Source organism: Cryptomeria japonica, chromosome 4 (assembly GCF_030272615.1).
Source record: "Cryptomeria japonica chromosome 4, Sugi_1.0, whole genome shotgun sequence".
Classification (NCBI taxonomy): Eukaryota; Viridiplantae; Streptophyta; class Pinopsida; order Cupressales; family Cupressaceae; genus Cryptomeria; species Cryptomeria japonica.
The window spans coordinates 156,284,622-156,303,201 of record NC_081408.1 but is presented as its reverse complement, the minus strand read 5'-3'; positions in this window follow the sequence as shown (position 1 = coordinate 156,303,201).

Genomic DNA, 18,580 nt, shown 5'->3' with positions numbered 1-18,580 from the left:
GGTAAGGTTTAATGGGGCCAGAGATCATGGAAGCCTTGGAGGGTGTCAGGAACTCAGTGAAGATTCTCAAGGAGATCAACAATACCTTCCTAGCTGTGATCCCCCAAAAAAGAGAAACCAGCTAGCTTCAATGACTTTAGGCCTATAGCCCTATGCAACTCCCTTTATAACCTCCTAACCAAAACTCTAGCAGCTAGACTTCAGAATCTTCTCCCTCTCATCATCAGCGAAGAAAAAATTAGCTTTATGGCAGACAAATCAATCTATGATGGGGTAATAATTGCCCATGAAGCTATCCATTCGGTCTAGCTTAATAATGCCCGAAGCATGCTAGTCAAATTGGATATCACTAAATCTTATTTCAATGTTGATTGGCACTTCTTATGTAAATTCTTGGAAGCATTTGGCTTCTCCAAGTCTTGGATCAACCTAATTTTGAGTGTATCTCCACCCCTAAATTCTCTGTTATGGTTAATGGTACTCTGAAGGGTTTCTTTAGCAACTCGAGAGGGATTAGGCAAGGTGATCCTATGTCCCCTTTCCTCTTCATCATCATGGCAGAAGCCCTAGGAAGATCCATCTCAAAGGCTAAAGAGGAGGGTGGGATCCAAGGTATTGCTATTACCAGTGGTCTCCCCTCCTTTACCCATCAGCAATTTGTTGATGATACGATGATTTTTGGTCAAGGAAGCATTAGGGAGGCAAAAGCCTTCAAAGACATCCTCAACTCCTATATGATAGCATCGGGTCAAGAGGTCAATTTGGAAAAGTCAGCAGTATTTATGTTCAACAAAAACCCTACATCAGGGGAGGAGATATGTAAAGTCCTGGAGATCAAGCAAGGGCTCCTCCCCTGCAAATATCTAGGCATTCCCCCTAGATAAGAGAAGGAGATCTTTAAAATTGTGAGAGAATTTGCTGGAGAAAATCAAATCTAGGATTAACACCTGGAATGGAAGATGGATGTCATCTGTAGGCAGGGCAACCTTGGTTAAATTAGCTCTGTCAGTTATGCCCATTTAGCTGCTTTCTTGTCACAATCTATCTTCTAACAAATAGGTTGAACTTGACAAGCATCTCAGAACATTCTTTTGGCAAGGCACCAATGAAGACAGGAAAATATCATTCCTGTCTTGGGACAAGATATGCAGACCTAAAGAGGAAGGAGGGGCTAGCATTAAAAACCTCCATGATCAAGGTAGAGCCCTGGGAGCTAAGTTGGTCTAGAGAATGTTCAGACACCCCCACCTAAAATGGGAAAGGTTGTTGCACCATAAATACCTTAATGGAGGCAACCCTATACAAATATTTAGAGAAATCAACCCCCGCAGAGGTTCTCGCTTATGGAATTTCTTGCTGGAATGTAGAAGCATTATTTCAGACAAACTCACTTGGAACCTAGGGTCTAGGGATGAAGCCCTTTTTTGGTCTAATTCATGGGGAGGGTATAAGGCTATCGAGAAAATTTATGACTTTGGAGCTACCTGTGTCCTCCTTGAATCACATAGAGGCTCCTTGTTAAAAAACTATATCTCCCCTTCATTGGAAAGGGCTAGGTGGCAATGGATCGATAGGGATAATGAGGATATCCCTGCAGGGGATAAAAGTAAACTCATACCAATTCTTAGGTCAAGGAACATAGCCTTTATCCATCATGAGGATAAGCTTGTATGGGATGGCTCCTTAAATGGGGTATATAACTCTAAGGGTGGGTACTCTCATATCACCAAAGCTCATATTAGACCCAAGTCTGAGTTACCCCAAAAACTATTCTGGGATAGGTATTGCCTACCTAAGGATGGAGTCTTTTCCTAGCTTGCTTTCCAGAACAAGCTCTTAACGACCGATAAATTTAGGAGAATGGGGTATGAGGGACCTAGCAGATGTCCTATCTGTGAGGTGGATGAAGAAGACACCAATCATCTCCTCCTTAATTATATGTATATGTGTGTATATGTATATGTATATGTATATACATACATACATATACATATATACATATATATATATATGTATATGTATATGTATGTATATATATACATATATACATATACATATACACATATACATATACATATATATACACATACACATATATAGATATATATTCGTATATTTATATACATATGTTTATATACTTATGTATATATATATAAACTTATTAATATATATATATATATATATATATATATATATATATACATACACATATACATACACATATACATATACATATATATACATATACATATATATATATCTATATGTATATGTATATGTATATATGTATATGTATATGTATATATGTATATGTATATGTATATGTATATATGTATATACATATACATATATACATACATATACAGATATACATATACATATATACATATATATATATATATATATATATATATATATGTATATATGTATATGTATATCTGTATATGTATGTATATATGTATATGTATATACATATATATATACATATATACATATACATATATATACACATACACATATATATAGATATATATTCATATATTTATATACATATGTTTATATACTTATGTATATATATATAAACTTATATATATATATATATATATATGTATATATATACATACATATATATTTATATACATATATATATATATATACAATCACAGTCTCAATCTCACTCATATTGTCAAACCATCAATTAGGTTTATTTATTGGATTAACTATGAATACATACGCATATATATATTCATGCATTTATATATATAAATATACACCTGGGTACATATATATAGGCTTAGTTAAAGGATTAACTATGTATATTTACGCATATATATATTCATGTATATAAAAATATATACCTGGATATATATATTCATATATATATAGATCTTCATACACACTTAAATATATATATATACATATATATACGTATATACATATATATATTTATATGTATATACATATGGATAAATATATATATATATATATATATATATATGTATATACACATATATATATGTATATGTATATGTATTCATATATATATATACATATATATGTATATATATGTATACATAAACATGTATGTATATATATATATATATATGTATGTATGTATGTATTCATATATATATATATATGTATGTATGTATTCATATATATATATATATATATATATATATATATATATATATATGTATGTATTCATATATATATATATATATATATATGTATATGTATATATATATATATATATATGTATATGTATATATATATATATATATTATATAGGACTTATTTATTCTTATATTTTTGAGACTCATGTATAAAGTCATTCTCCGACCAAGCTTCATATAGGTTGTGGGTTAATTTTAAATAGATATCTTTTTCTGATTAATCAGCATTGGAACAAAAGTTTTAAGACTAGTAGGAGGCAATAGTTTATAGGAATAGGCATAGGTATATAAACATGCCCGCATATTCCACTACTTGGAAATATGTAGTCATGGATATATAGGTATTACTATTCATTTAGTTATATCTTTCTACTAGGATTAAAATTTACCTAGCCATCTTCCCCACCATTGTTCTAGATATCATCTAAATTTAGCAAACCTCAGCAGTCGGAGGAATTGTCCAGGGCCGGACATCACAGGTCAGCTCTCCTCCTCGATCACATCTATAATGATGGCTCCAGTTAAGTCAAGCTAACGCTTCCTCAATGATTTGAAAGATGAAGTAACATCAGCTTAGAGGCTTAAGATGGTGGTAATTATGGCCTTGATCCTCAGTGATCGCATTCCTTGCATCATGACCCTTCGATCTGCGACTAGCCTAGCTACTCATCATGAAGCATTAACTTACCAGCTCTATTTAGATGTCCATTTTGATTTCCCTAGTAATTTCTCATTTTAGCTACAATGGATACACCTCTTAGGCTTCTAGGACTAAAACATCAGATGGCCTTTGTTGGTGAGATCAAGGAGGAAAGAATGAAAGGCATTCTAGCCCAATAGAACCCGTTGATCATGATGGCTATGATGAAAACTCTAGGGAAAGACTTCATCATGAATGAGGATTGAACTAGAGCGAACCCTGACATTGCAGCAATGTTTCTAGCCATTGCTATGCATTTAGAGAAAGACAGAGATATAGTGGTGAAGCTATGCAAGAAGGTCTTCAAAAAAGAAATCCTGGGCAAACTAGATAGGGTAGTAATCAACATAGATGAGGAACTTATGGTTCCTAAACCCCGGGATTATGACATTCTTATCAGAAAGAATAACCCAGTTCCCTGATTTCCCCTGTCAGGAGCAGAAACTTCCACTTCCTCTCCTAGATTCTACAAGTCAAAAAACCCCCTTGGGAGAAATGGCTAATTAACTATCTTGAAGTGGAGAATATCATGGTTATCTTGGATAATGTGCCAATTCCTCCCTCCCCTACAGACCCTCCAACAGCAAAGCCAAAGAATTCCGGCTCCAAGCTTCTACACAAGCAAGGAAAGAAAGGCTGAGGCTCCTCCTAGAGGGCAAGCCTCCTAGTTTTTGCACGTCGAGTTTCTTAATGTTTAGGTTGACCATTTTTTGGGGGTATGATTTTTTGTCTTCAATGAACTCCTTTTTACACTACCTCCTTTTCAGACGTTACAAGCTAAATAGACCTTTGGTTGTTCATACTTATTTACAAGCTCCATGCTCTGATGTTTTATAAATATGTTTATGTTTTGCTATGAATGACTGGATTCTATTAATTTTAGGCTTTATAGACCTATAATGGCTGTAATTTAGATTTATATATACTGAATGTATATAGACAAATATCTATATATACATATTTATATATAGATATTTGTAAATATGTTCATATATATATATATATATATATATATATATATATATGCATATTCTCTCAGATATATATAGATTAATAGACTTATATATACATACTAATATACAGTCTCACTCAAATTAAGCTTCACCTGAGCTACCCTCATAATAAGCTCATCTATGAACATTATATGCTCGTTAGTTCAATAGGTTCAAGGTCTTTGCAGAAGTCTTTGTTTTCCCCTTTAGCACTTTCATATTAGTACAACAATTATGTCATGAAAGGTTTTGTGTTTGAATTTAAATCCATGATGGATGGCAACTCACCTCGTTTCTTTGTAGAATTAGTTATGGAAGACTGCTTCATGATTGAATTTTGAGTTTATCCAAAACCCCCCCTTCGGTGGTTTGAGCACTAACCATGCTTTATGATTATGTATTTTCTCTATGGCTAACATCTTGAGATTTTATAACAGGGTGATAATATTGGCAAGTATGATCAGGTGTGAAGTCTAATTAAACCAGCTTGAATATCGAATGCAAGTTGTTCTTTGTTTTCTTTTTCTAACATCATGTTGAAAGATGTAATGAGTATCTTGGGCAACTTAGGGGTCAAGGCCTACTCCATTCATTCATTTCTAGTAAAGATAGGGTTGTCACTAACAAAAGAAGGGGTCACCCACAGAGAAGGGTATTATGCTGCTAATATAATTCTTGATGGTCTTCAACATGCTCTCCTCAAGACCATCTTGGACATTGGGCCCAATGATACTTACATCATCTCCATTATTGTAACCTATATCTTGTATATTTTCTGATCCATTAATGGATCTAGGCTAGACCAGAGGTTTTCTTTCCTCCATTCTTTCCTACCAGTGCCCACACTAAATGGAGGTGTAACTGTAATTATTTTATAAGTAATAAAAATTCTTTGGCTTCGGCCTTTTATCGATAAAAAAAATAAAAAAATAGAAATGTTACTATTTATAAATGTTTTTTTTAAAACTAAAATAGATTCTTCTTTGACATAGAGTTGTATATAATTCATATATATCTTTATATATGCAAGAGCTCTTTGTTATCATGGATGTCTTTAACATAGATGACCCCCACTGCAACCCCCTCCTCCTCCACATCCACCTCCACCACCACAACCACCACCACCACCACCACCTCCACCTCCACCTTCACCTCCACCCGCTAGATTGGATGAAATTTATTTAAGAGAAAAAATTAATGAAAATCTACAAGTGATTGAACAAAATATTACTGTTATCCAAAATGAGCCAATCATACCACCCCATCTTCTAGAGTTTGCAAAATCAATGCGAACTGTTGTCGAGTTAGTTAGATCTATTGATTCTCAATTAGATCAATTTCATAGACGACGACAAGAGCTACGTGATTTTTATGCCAATGGTTTAACTTATAGGTAAATCATTGATCTCAAAATAACCAAAGCTCATTTATGTCCATATTTTACTAACCCAAAAACAAGAGACCCAATGCAACCTAGCCAGAAAAGAATTTCAATTAGGTGGTGTGTGCAAACAGAAATGGCTAGACACTTTTCAGATAGATGGTGGATGGTTTTATATTATCCACCACATCGTAATTATGAGGTCCCTTTATATTTTTTGAAGAAGTTATACTGTGAGTTTGTAATGCATCAAAAACCAAATTATTTTGATATTAAGTCATTCCAGGGTGTTGGTCATGGAATGCCACAACATAGACTAGGGGCATGGAGTAATAATCCCCTACTAGATCCACCCATAGTAACACTTTTTGCTCCATCTATTCCTACAGATGTGCAAAATGCATCATTCATTTTGACATTAGATGCTTTGACTTCCCTCACAGGTATCCTGAGTGAGCAAGCTGCTCACATGGTATCCACTCCTCGAGGGATGCCACATATGTGTTTGAGTTGTCATGAGATGTGTGTAGGTCCTACTACTGATCTAAGGTCTACTTCAATTCCAATTGAGAATGATGCAACAGATGATAGTATGATGACATCATATATGGATTTTCTTTGCTTTGATGATCATCTTGAGCAGGTATAGATATATATATATATATACATGTACATGTCAATATTTAAATACTTCATTAAATATAGTTATAAATTAAGTGCATGTCTTTTTTTTTATACAATCTAATACTTCATTAAATAAATTTGGTTTATGTAGATAAGGACTACACCTAATATTAGAGTCAATATTGCATCTACTAGACCATAGCTCGGCACACCTTATGGGGTATAGTATCAATTTCTATCTAGACATTGTACTAGCTTTTTAAGTTAATATGTTATCATTATATATTATATAAATTTTCATGTTGATACATTGAATGCTACTTTCTCTAGGATTCAGGTCATGAGTGACCCTCTACATCACATCGAGAAGAGGGTGTGACAATTGTGACACCATCTATGTTATGTATCTTAGAATTCATAAATTAAATATGAACTCTTACAACATTGTAACTTAACTTGAAATTATTTAATACACATATATATATTCAATAAATATGATTTCATTAAATGCATGTTTGTAGGTGGACACTACTATCAGGATAGGTTATCCTCATAATTTTTATCAGAGCTAATATGAACGCACATCGACATCCTTTGAGGTCTTAATATATAATACTTAATTTGATCTTATTTTGACTCTTAATTTAAGATGTAATTGGACACTTTGAATTTGACCTTCTACAGGACTTAGCTAGCACTACATTTGGCGTTGACACTGCACAAGATACTGCTAGAGGAGATGAGCAACCTTATGTATAATATTTTATTATATGATTATTTTAAAATCAAATTATAAATGCTCATTTTTATTTAATAAAAAAATAAACACATGTATTTTCTCATGTTCATTATATCATGTTTCTTATCTTGTATACATGATGGCACAACTATCGAGCATATAGTACATGCAAAACAAGTTATTGGAGTTGATGTGCACACACATATGGTAAGTTTGTAACTTAATTTATGAATTCCAACTGTATTTGATAAATGATTCTTTTAATAGTTAATTTCAAGTATTTTCATATTATTTTTTCCTTGTACAACATGAGACGGGTGGATCTGGTCCACATCCTGAGGAGAAGAAACCATGAGATGTTATTGATGATAGCACTTAGATTTTACTATTTATTTGGCTCTCATATGATGTAGATGTTCTATTTTATATGATATATACTTTTTTATGGACTTTACACGTGTTTACACATGTAATTATTTTTTAACATTGTATATATTGTCTTGCGCGTGCACATACTTTATATATATGGATAGTTGCATAATAGGATTAGATCATATATATTTTGTGCATACTTTATATATTTTGTGCACATTAGATATTATGTGGAGTTCATCATGTTACCATCTAGATATATATATATATATATATATATATATATATATATATATATATGGATTAGATATTATATGGATTATGTGGACTTGAAATTTTATTTTTGGAAGTTGTGCTTAAATGTCTTTATATGGATTATGTGGACTTGAAATTTATTTTTTGGAATTTTGTTTAAATAACTTGTGATTAGATAAACTAAAGGTGTACATCATGAACTAACAATGATGATAAGACCAAAGTATCAAAACATATCTTATAATTATAACATATTCTAAATTAAAAAGTATTAATCATCATAGATAAGAAAAATATATAATAAAAAATATAATTACCATTACAATAATAATGATGATAAGAGAAAATTATCAAAACAAATATATTGAATAGAACTTGATTAAAACATAATTATCTCATTCATAAATTTGACCAATAGTCTCTCATTTATGTATATTACAAAAAGTGTAATCAAGAAGACCTATCTAAAATAAAATAAATAGTCTCTTTAAATTATAATAATAAGGATTTACATCTCTTAAAATACAACACAAAGTATGCACAAACAATAGTAGTCATTGAGGCCAAGTCTACTATGAGATACCTGGAAAAAAAAATGCATATGATTAGTTTTTCTAGTGAGGATGCATTTAATTTAGAATACAACATAAAGCATACATCACGACTCTTAAAAGGGATTTGCCTTAAGGGTACAAAACTTTAACTTACTTGTAATTATTCAAAATGAAACATAAAGTATGCACAAATAACATGGTTTTCATTGATGCCTTCTACTTGTGGTAGACCTGAAACAAAATTACTAGATTAGATTTTATAATTATGATGCATGATTTAAAATGCTATATAAAATATGCATCATGAATTTTAAAAGGGAGGTGGATTAAGGGTTTAAATTATAACTTACTTGATATTCATTATGTTATACCATTTGCATACTCTCTCTTTTACAAAGCATCTATAATTGTCTTGTGCTCTTCCATAGAGAGAGTCCATAATTGTTTATTAGCAGGCCTGCCATGATATCTATCTAGTTTTATATTAGTTGCCACTACCAAATGCGAGTAATGTATAATCTTCTTCTCTAATTCATAATCTTCAAATGCGGGCAATCCATTCTTTCTTGTTAGATATTTGCATAGTCAAGTGCCAACAACAACCATAGATCATGTTGGATAGTCATAACCATCATCATCTACTTGAGGAGTGGTTAGCTTTTTTTTTGGCTCTACACATAGAGCCAACCAATACTCTATCCCCGCTTCATTGTTCTCTGGTGCAACAATAGCATAGACATGTCCTGTGCACAAAACAATTTTATTTTAATATTTAATGAGAAATAAAAACAAAAATATACACTGTAAGATTTCATATATATGTACTATTTAATAAATCAAAACAAATTTCAAAAACAATTTTACCTTGTTGTATAAGATCTGAAATGCGATCATAGTCATTTGATGCAAACATTTGATCCATATCTTCATCAGTTCTTTCATGCAGATCATTTGAATCTATGGGTGTCAATGATCTTTGTTTCCATTCTTCAACCCATTCTTTATTCTCACAAAACTTATAAAAGCAAGCAAGCTGCCTTGTGAATATAGTCCATGTGTTTGAATTAGAACTCTTAAATGAATTTCGTTTAGCTAATCCAATGATGGTATTACAATCATGCCAAATAGGAATACTATCTTCCTCTACCAACTAGAAGAAACGTCGAGTTGCAGAGTTCTTAGTTGATCCTTTTGACAACTTTGAATTCCACCAATCTACAACTACACGAGCATCTCTGAATTTTGCTACATCCTCAAATTTCAATTGTTCTCTAGCAAGAGCTCTTTTTACAAAGGCACTAACTCCATTGTGTTCCCCCTTACCATGTCCCGCTTCAAAAAAACTCCATAAATGTTAGACATTGGTTATCTTTTGAACTTTGCATAGCCAATAAAACATTCTTGCATTTTTAAATTGTCAAGTGCAGTTATCTAACCATATCATATGTTGTTTCATGTCAATTTCTCTTTCCTTAAGATTATCATGAAATACCTCGAAGCAATTTTGATCAAACTCTGACGAGTGTAATAGATTATCACTAACATAGAAATGATACTCCCTCAAAAAAATTATGTTATCTTCTGTACTGTCATAGTCATGTCTATATATAATGTGCACAAATATGGCCACTTGCACTGAGTTGTAGTATTGTGATTGAGTATCCTCTTGTGGTTTTAGAGTATAATTTTCTACAAAATCCACAACTGATACCATTATTCCAACTGGAAATGTGTTCTTGCATATGCGAAACTATCCATCAAGCCATTGGGCATGTTGGGAATGTTTCACATATTTTAGAACAATATGATTTTTAAACTAACTGATAAATGCATTCACACTATTATGTTCTGTAATCAATTCTAAATGTTTCCCCATCTTTCCATCCTTTAGAGGGTATTCTATATTTTTAAATCTCCTAACATCAACCATTTTTTGTCGAAACTTAGATGAAACATATTCATGCAAACATTCACCTATCAAAGAATAGTTCCCACATAAATTAAAAAGGCTATAAATGCATGAACTGGAAAGAAATAATTGTTCATTAGGTGGTTTACAAAATAAACTTGCAATAAAATCTTTTATAGTTTCAGGTGGAACATAAATACCACAATCCTGCACAAGATCATTACCATGCAACATACAACGTATATATCAAAAAACATCATAATAGTAACGAAATAGAACATGAGTTTTACAACAACAAGATATTCTTTGTTTATTGATTTTAACATACCAGGGTTTGCATTTTTCAAATGATATTTGACTAATTCGTAAATTCATTAACACAGATTCATCACTAAATTTTTTAACGAATTCAATTTGAGTCATGTCAAGAAGATGTTTTGGATGAGGATCACAAATTTTTTATCCCACCCTTAACTTTAAAACATCTCTAGCATTTGATGAAACTCTAGTGTTATAATGTCAAAATTTTGCTATTAATTGTTTAGTTTCATCATTTAATTTCATGTCCGACCTTTGAAGTCTACCACTAAAACTCCAACAATGGTTTAGTGGATCAATTTCAATCATGTCTCTTCTTTTGGCCGCTCTTGACAAGGTTCTATGATGTAAGTTCAAATAACCACTTATATCACGTAACATTCTTTTACTAACAATTGTTTTGTCAACTATAGCAGTTGTTATAACTCCACGTGGTGCATTCTTATCTTTAGATCAACTTGTTTTTCCGATAGAATCGATGGCATTGGCAATAGTAGATACAATTTTCTTATATGATTCATCTTTTCTTTTTGGTTCTGCATAAATACCTATTTTTTTCATGACTTTACACATTTTTAACATTTTTATTAATTGTAGCATTAATTGACATTGGAATCTTAACTTTTTATTATAGAAAAATTGTTTATATAATCTGTTCTCATGCATTCTAATTTGTCTCCAAGAAACTAACCCATTAAGATTATCTAGCATATTGTTGTCAATAGTAAACAAATTACATTCATTTTCTTTCAGAGAGGGTGGTGTAATATTTTCAATGTTTATTTCTTTTCGTATTGGTGTATGCAATTTATATCCAGCTTCATTTAATTCAGTAGTTTGATTGGCATCATAGTCTTGGGGATTTAAAAACATACTAGGATTCACATCCACATGAACATTTGCATCAACAGTCATATCCATGTTTGGTTCTACATTACTTACATTGATCATGATCTCTTCAATGGTCTCATCTACAATAGGCACTGAACTAGATGCTTCAGTAGTTTTATTCAATTATCATTGTTGTGATCTTCGATCTCTTTGGCATTTTACCTCCTTCTCTCTTTGTGCTTGAATTTTGTTTGTTGTCATTGTCTTCCTTTGTTTCTTTTGGTGTTGCTTAAAACCCGTCTTTACAAACCCCTCTTCAAAAATTAATATCTTTTTACTGAGTTATTCAAAAGTTTGTGTAAAAAATATTAAAAAGTACTGCCAAATGATGTAAAAAATGTTTGTCAGTACGGATTTCAATGATAGTATGGTAAATTAATGCAATCTATCTTTTTTTTTACAGTAATGGTTATTTACGAATGGGCCCCCATTTTAGAAATAGGGGCCCATTATTAAATACAATGATCAAAAAAAAGAATGACCCCCGTTTTATAAACGGGCCCCCATTTCGAAAATGGGGCCCCGTTCTGTGGAAGTTGACTACACAACCCGCCACTTGGCTTGGGATTAGGCCTGGGATAGGCCTAGGATGGCCACACCTAAGACATGGACCTGTAAATTCAAATCTCCATGAATGAAAGCACAAATATGAACTTCTGAAATAGTTTATGTGCCTGTAATTAGAGAATTTTTATACGAAATTAAAACCCATTTTAGATTATACTGTTTAGATTCTAAATATGTAAATTTATTTAAATATTGATTATTTTAACTATTTTTCATTTAATTTATACTATATCGGGTCCAAAAACTTGAAATATTAATTAATTTTGTTAATTTAATAACTTTTTTATTTTAATGAATTTTAAAAAAAAATTATGTCATCAATCTACACAAAATTCTTTTCTAGTTAAAAAAATAAAAAATAATTTTTTAAAAAATTTACATCAAATTATGTGGGCCATATATGTCAAATTTTTAAAAAGATAATTATGGTAATTAAAAAATTAATTTTAAAAAAAATACAGAAAAATATGCTCATCAATCTTTAGTGTGTTACAAACCATTTCCCAAAACGGTATGAGAAAATAATTTTAATTGTGTCAAAAAGTGTAGGTCGTACACATGCATGGTATGGTCCTGAAATAGGCATTTTTAAAACATAGTTTTTAGAACTCTATTCAAATTTTTTTTTAAATTATGTGGGTATTAAAATAAAGTACATATTTGGAAAGTAAAATCCAAGATTCAATCTCTAAGTGTTTCAAAATTTAAGCTCAAATGAGACAAAATCTGAAAATCAGGGAAAACACTTCCACTTTGTGGCCAAAATGTGGACTCAACTTCTTGCACTGACCCAACGAGAGAGTGAGAGAGAGAGAGAGAGAGAGAGAGAGAGAGGAGCAAGAGAGAGAGAGTGAGGGGAGCAAGAAAGAGAGAGGTGGGGAGAGGGAGAGAGAGAGAGAGAGAGAGAGATGGGGTATGGAGGAAGGCAGAGAGAGAGGGATGGGGTATGGAGGAAGGGAGAAGGGGAGAGAGGGATAGAGAGTTAGGGAGGGGGAGAGAGAGAGGAGAGAGAGAGAGAGAGAGAGAGAGAGAGAGAGAGAGAGAGAGAGATGGGGTATGGAGGAAGGGAGAAGGGGAGAGAGGGACAGAACTAGACAGAGTGAGAGAGAGATAGGGAGAGGAAGAGAGAGAGAGAGAGAGAGCAGGGGGGAGAGGGGGATGGGGTATGGAGGAAGGGAGAAGGGAAGATAGGGAGAGGGAGAGAGAGAGAGAGAGAGAGAGAGAGAGAGAGGCACCTTGTATGCACTTGAGAGGGGGGGAGAGGGATAAAATACACATACATACACATATATGTGTACATATACTTAATATATTATATATTATTATATACATATATATATATATATTATATATAAATTATATATTATATGTATATACATATATTATATATACAATATCATTTATACACACTCCCAAATTTTAAACAAAAGTAGTGCATACGCGTTGTTTATAATAAAAATATTGCATACACATTGTTTATAGTAAATATAGCGCATATGCACTTCTTACACCATAGGTACCCCATACGTGCTTTTGAATGTTTAGGTTTTGAAATAGGCCTGGATCACAAAGCTACGGGTTGGAAGTTTGATTTCCCTCCATTTCGCTCCTTTTTGACATGTTTTATTTTATCAACTTGGTTACTTGACTTTGTCATCATTAGGTTTACACTTCATCAAGTGGGTATTTCTAAAACTGCCACCATATTTTCACCCATCTTTTGAGCTTTCTAACCATATAAGTTTTTACCGTATGCACTATCTTTACTATAAACAATGTGTATGCACTATTTTTATTATAAACAGTGCGTATGCTCTACTTTTGTTTAAAATTTGGGAGTGTGTATAAATGATACTATATATATAATATGTGTATATACATATAATATATAATTTATATATAATATATATATGTATATAATAATATATAATATATTAAGTATATGTACACACATATGTGTGTATGTATGTGTATTTTCTCCCTCTCTCCCCCTCTCAACCGTGTACGTGTTGTTTATAATAAAAATAGTGCATATGCATTGTTTATAGTAAAGATAGACCATACACGCTTCTTACACCATAGGTATCCTGTACGTGCTTTTGACTATTTAGGTTTGGAAATAGGCCTGGATCACAAAGCTATGGGTTGTAAGTTTGATTTCCCTCCATTTCCCTCCTTTTTGACGTGTTTTATTTTATCAACTTCGTTACTTGACTTTGTCATCATCAAGTTTACACTTCATCAAGTGAGTATTTCTAAAATTGCCACCATATTTTCACCCATCTTTTGAGCTTTCTAACCATATAATTGTTTAAAAATTTGAACAACAATAACATATTATTATTGAATTTCTTTTACCAGTGTCTCCATAGTTCTCAGAGACATACGTGTACCTTTTTTTAATAAATTTTAATCTACTCATCCAAATTTAAAATACTTTATATATTATTGTAGTGCACTTTATTCTTTACAATTTAAAAAGAAAAAATGTATTTTCATTTTTTTAGTGCAAGTCAAAATACTAAATCTAACTATGACTTTTTTGATGTGCACGTTAGACACTACGTTATGTTTTTCAAAAAAAATCAGGGTTTATTTTTCATGTGCAAAGGATTTGACCCCCTTAATCTTATCCAATTTTCAAAAAGTTTAGTATTTTGGAAACTAAATTCAGAGTACTACAATATTTATTCTTTGATTATCTTATATCTTGAGTGGATGAATTTCAAATTTTGCCTCCAAGTTCAGGTTCACCTGATTTATGAATAAAAGTGTCCACTTATACCCCCCCTTTTGACCACCATCTTTGTGCACTTACCAATGTTAGCACGGAATGGCTATTAGCTTGTCATGTGTTATGTCATATGCATTATATCCTAATAAAATGCCAATGACAAACAATCCCCACTCAAGATACATTTCGATGGGATGGATTAGGTACAATGTACATTTGAAGCCTAGTCACTTAAAGTGACCCATACTTATAATACACTTCCACTCTTTTTATGCCCTTGGAAATATTTCATGTTTAAATTCCTTCTTAGACTTTATTTTAAACATCATTGGAAAAACCACTAGGAATTATAAGTAACATTAGAACCATTATGATTAATGATGAACCAATGTATTTTGACTCCCAAATATTTTATGCTAATTAATGGTTCTCCATCAAGTTTTTTCGCTGCCTCTAGAGATCTTAGGCAGGGAAGCCCGTTATCTTCATTTCTTTTCATTTTGATGGGAGAAGCTCTCAGTAAAATTATTAAAAGGGAGATCAAGATTGGTAGGCTCAAAGGTCTCTGCCCCTCTCCTGATATCCAAGTTTTCTCACATTAATAATTTGTTGATGATACTTTGCTACTGAGGGAAGGTTCAGTGGTGGAAGCTAAATTTTTGAAGCAAATTATTATTCTTTACGAAAAAGGATCGGGACAGAGGATTAGCCTACCAAAAATCTCTATTTTCTTCCTCAATACCCCTAAACATATGCAAGTCAAAATTGCTATAACTTTGGGGTGCAAGATGGCTTCCTTACTAGCCACCTATCTAGGGCTACCCCTCTACTTTGGGATTTCTCCTAACTCCTTCTCAGTCAAGCTGGTAAGCTCCAATTAATCAAAGCCTCATTGCAAAACTTACTGGTTTATGCTATAAGCTTATTTAATGTTCCTTCAAAATTTTTGGATCGAATGGAGAAAATTCAAAAGAATTTTTGTGGACTGGAATGGAAACTAAAAATCTTCTCCATTAGGTTGCTTGGGATCAAGTGTGTCTTGTGAAAAAACTTGGAGCCTTGCCATTAGACATATTCGTGACTTTAACAAAGTCATCATTGCGAAAAAAATGTGGCGATGTTTGATAGACTCAAATGAATGGATCTCTATCATCCACAATAAGTATCTTGGCCATGTCCATTCTGTTCAAAATGTGTTAGAAGACCATAGTGTTCCCCAGGTTGCTTCAGCCCTTTGGATGAATATCCTAAATACAAAATCCATTATTTTAAAGGGTGTGATATGGATTCTTGGTAGTGGCCAAAAATTCATTTTTGGGAAGATTGGTGGGCTGATGATGAACCTCAGATTGATTATCATTGGGCTAATTAGTTTAGAGATTTATGTGTGGAGAAGATTAGTTGTTGGGTTGTTGATTATATTTGGGAGGGCAAGTGAATTAATCTTATCAGATTGGATCCTTTGTTGAAACCTCTCTAGAGGTGGCTTTCTAGCATTTGCATTCCTTCCTTCCCTAATGAGGACTCTTTGGTGTCGGGCAGTTCCTCCTCTGGAAGTTTCTTTGTCTCTTAGGCCTTTGATTTGTTATCAAGATCCTTTTCCTCTACTCCATTCTAGTCTTGTATCTAGAATAAATTGTTGGTGGCCAAAATTAACATTTTATTCTAGCTCTTCTTGCATGATAAGGTGCTTTCCATTGATAACTTGTGTAAGAGAGGAATGTCTATTCCTAATTGATGATTTTTGTGTAAGGAGCACGCTAAAAAATGTCACCCACTTGCTACATCATTATTCCTTCTCTCAAGATATTTGGGCCTTTTTTTTTACTTTTGGGGGATTATGTGTGTTTACCCCTAAGCCTCTTTTATTTTTGGTCTCAATGGAGGTGTCCTTTTGATAATCCCTCTCTTAAAGTGTTATGGAGCTTCATGCTACCCCATGTTGCCTGGGGTATCTACAAAGAAAGAAATAATCAGATTTTTAGGGACAAAGAGTCTTTTACCTTTTCTATGGCTCGTTAGATCCAAAACTCTATTAAGGAGAATTTTGTGTCTTGTTGTCCTTGATCCTACTATCCCTACCCTAGATTAGGATTGGTATATTATTAATAGATGGTATATCAAATAGGATATTTCTAAACCTATTGTAAAGATTGAGTAGACAAGCTCTAATATTGCTTGGGTTGCACCCCCCAAAGGGTGGATTTAAATTAATGTTGATGGGGAAACTAAAGGTAATCCTAGACTGACAGGTTGTGGGGGAGTTGCTTGTGATCACAATGGTAGGCTTGTCTCAGTTGTGCCACTCCCATTGGGCACCCAAACAAACCACTTTGTTGACACAAATGTAGTCTACATTGGGTTACAATTGGCTATTCATAGAGGGCATACAAATTTTTGGTTAGAGAGTGATTCACTTAACATTATTAAATTTGTTAGTATATAGATTGCCCCTAGTTGGACTATTAATCATTTAATCCAAGAGTGCCACATTATGATGACCAAACTAGATGAAATTCAAGTTTCCCATGTGTATCGGAAAGGAAATATGTCTGCAAACTACATGGAAAATCTTAGCATGGCGTATGAGGATATAATGTGGTGATGGTAATGTAAATATTCCCTATACACCCGTGTGAGCTGAAAAGAAAGTATGCCAAAACTTTTATCGAAGGACCGCTTATTAATGATGTCATCTTGCTAAATGTGTAAAGGTTTTTATTGTAGTATGTGGTATAGATTCAAACCTAGGGTTTGTATATTGTTCCTAACTGTTTGGTTTTTCTTGTCCTAGTTTGGGTTTGGTTTTAATATTGGGTATCTCCAAGTTGGCATAGGTTGCTTAAGAATGGGGGGAGACAAAAATAGAATGGAGCCAACTTCTTGCCAAAAATGGTAACAGAACAAGGACCTCTAGATGAAAATTTCTGATGGCAATCTTGTGCCATATCTCAAGAAATTGCATGGCCAAGATCCAAGGATGATAGATTAATTTATGAATGAATAGAATAATGGCATCCTCACTGCTTATGGGGAGAAATTCAGAATTGATGACCCCTTTATAGCTAAGATTATTAGCTTATAGATGAAACTCTAGATGGCCATTTATCCAACATTTTTTCTTAGCATTTGATGATTCTAAATCACTTTAGGCATGATAGAAGAATTTCCTTTCTTTTTTATTTATTGTCCTCTCTTTAGCATAGTCTAGTAAATAATGTTAAGAATAGTGAGAACCCTATTCTCCACAATGGTTTAATTATTCTTATTATGGAATAAGCTAAAATGCATGAAATTAAATTCTCTCCTATTGCAAAAACCCCTAAATCTTTGGTTAGCCTTGATGTGCAAGTGGTCTCCGACACTCA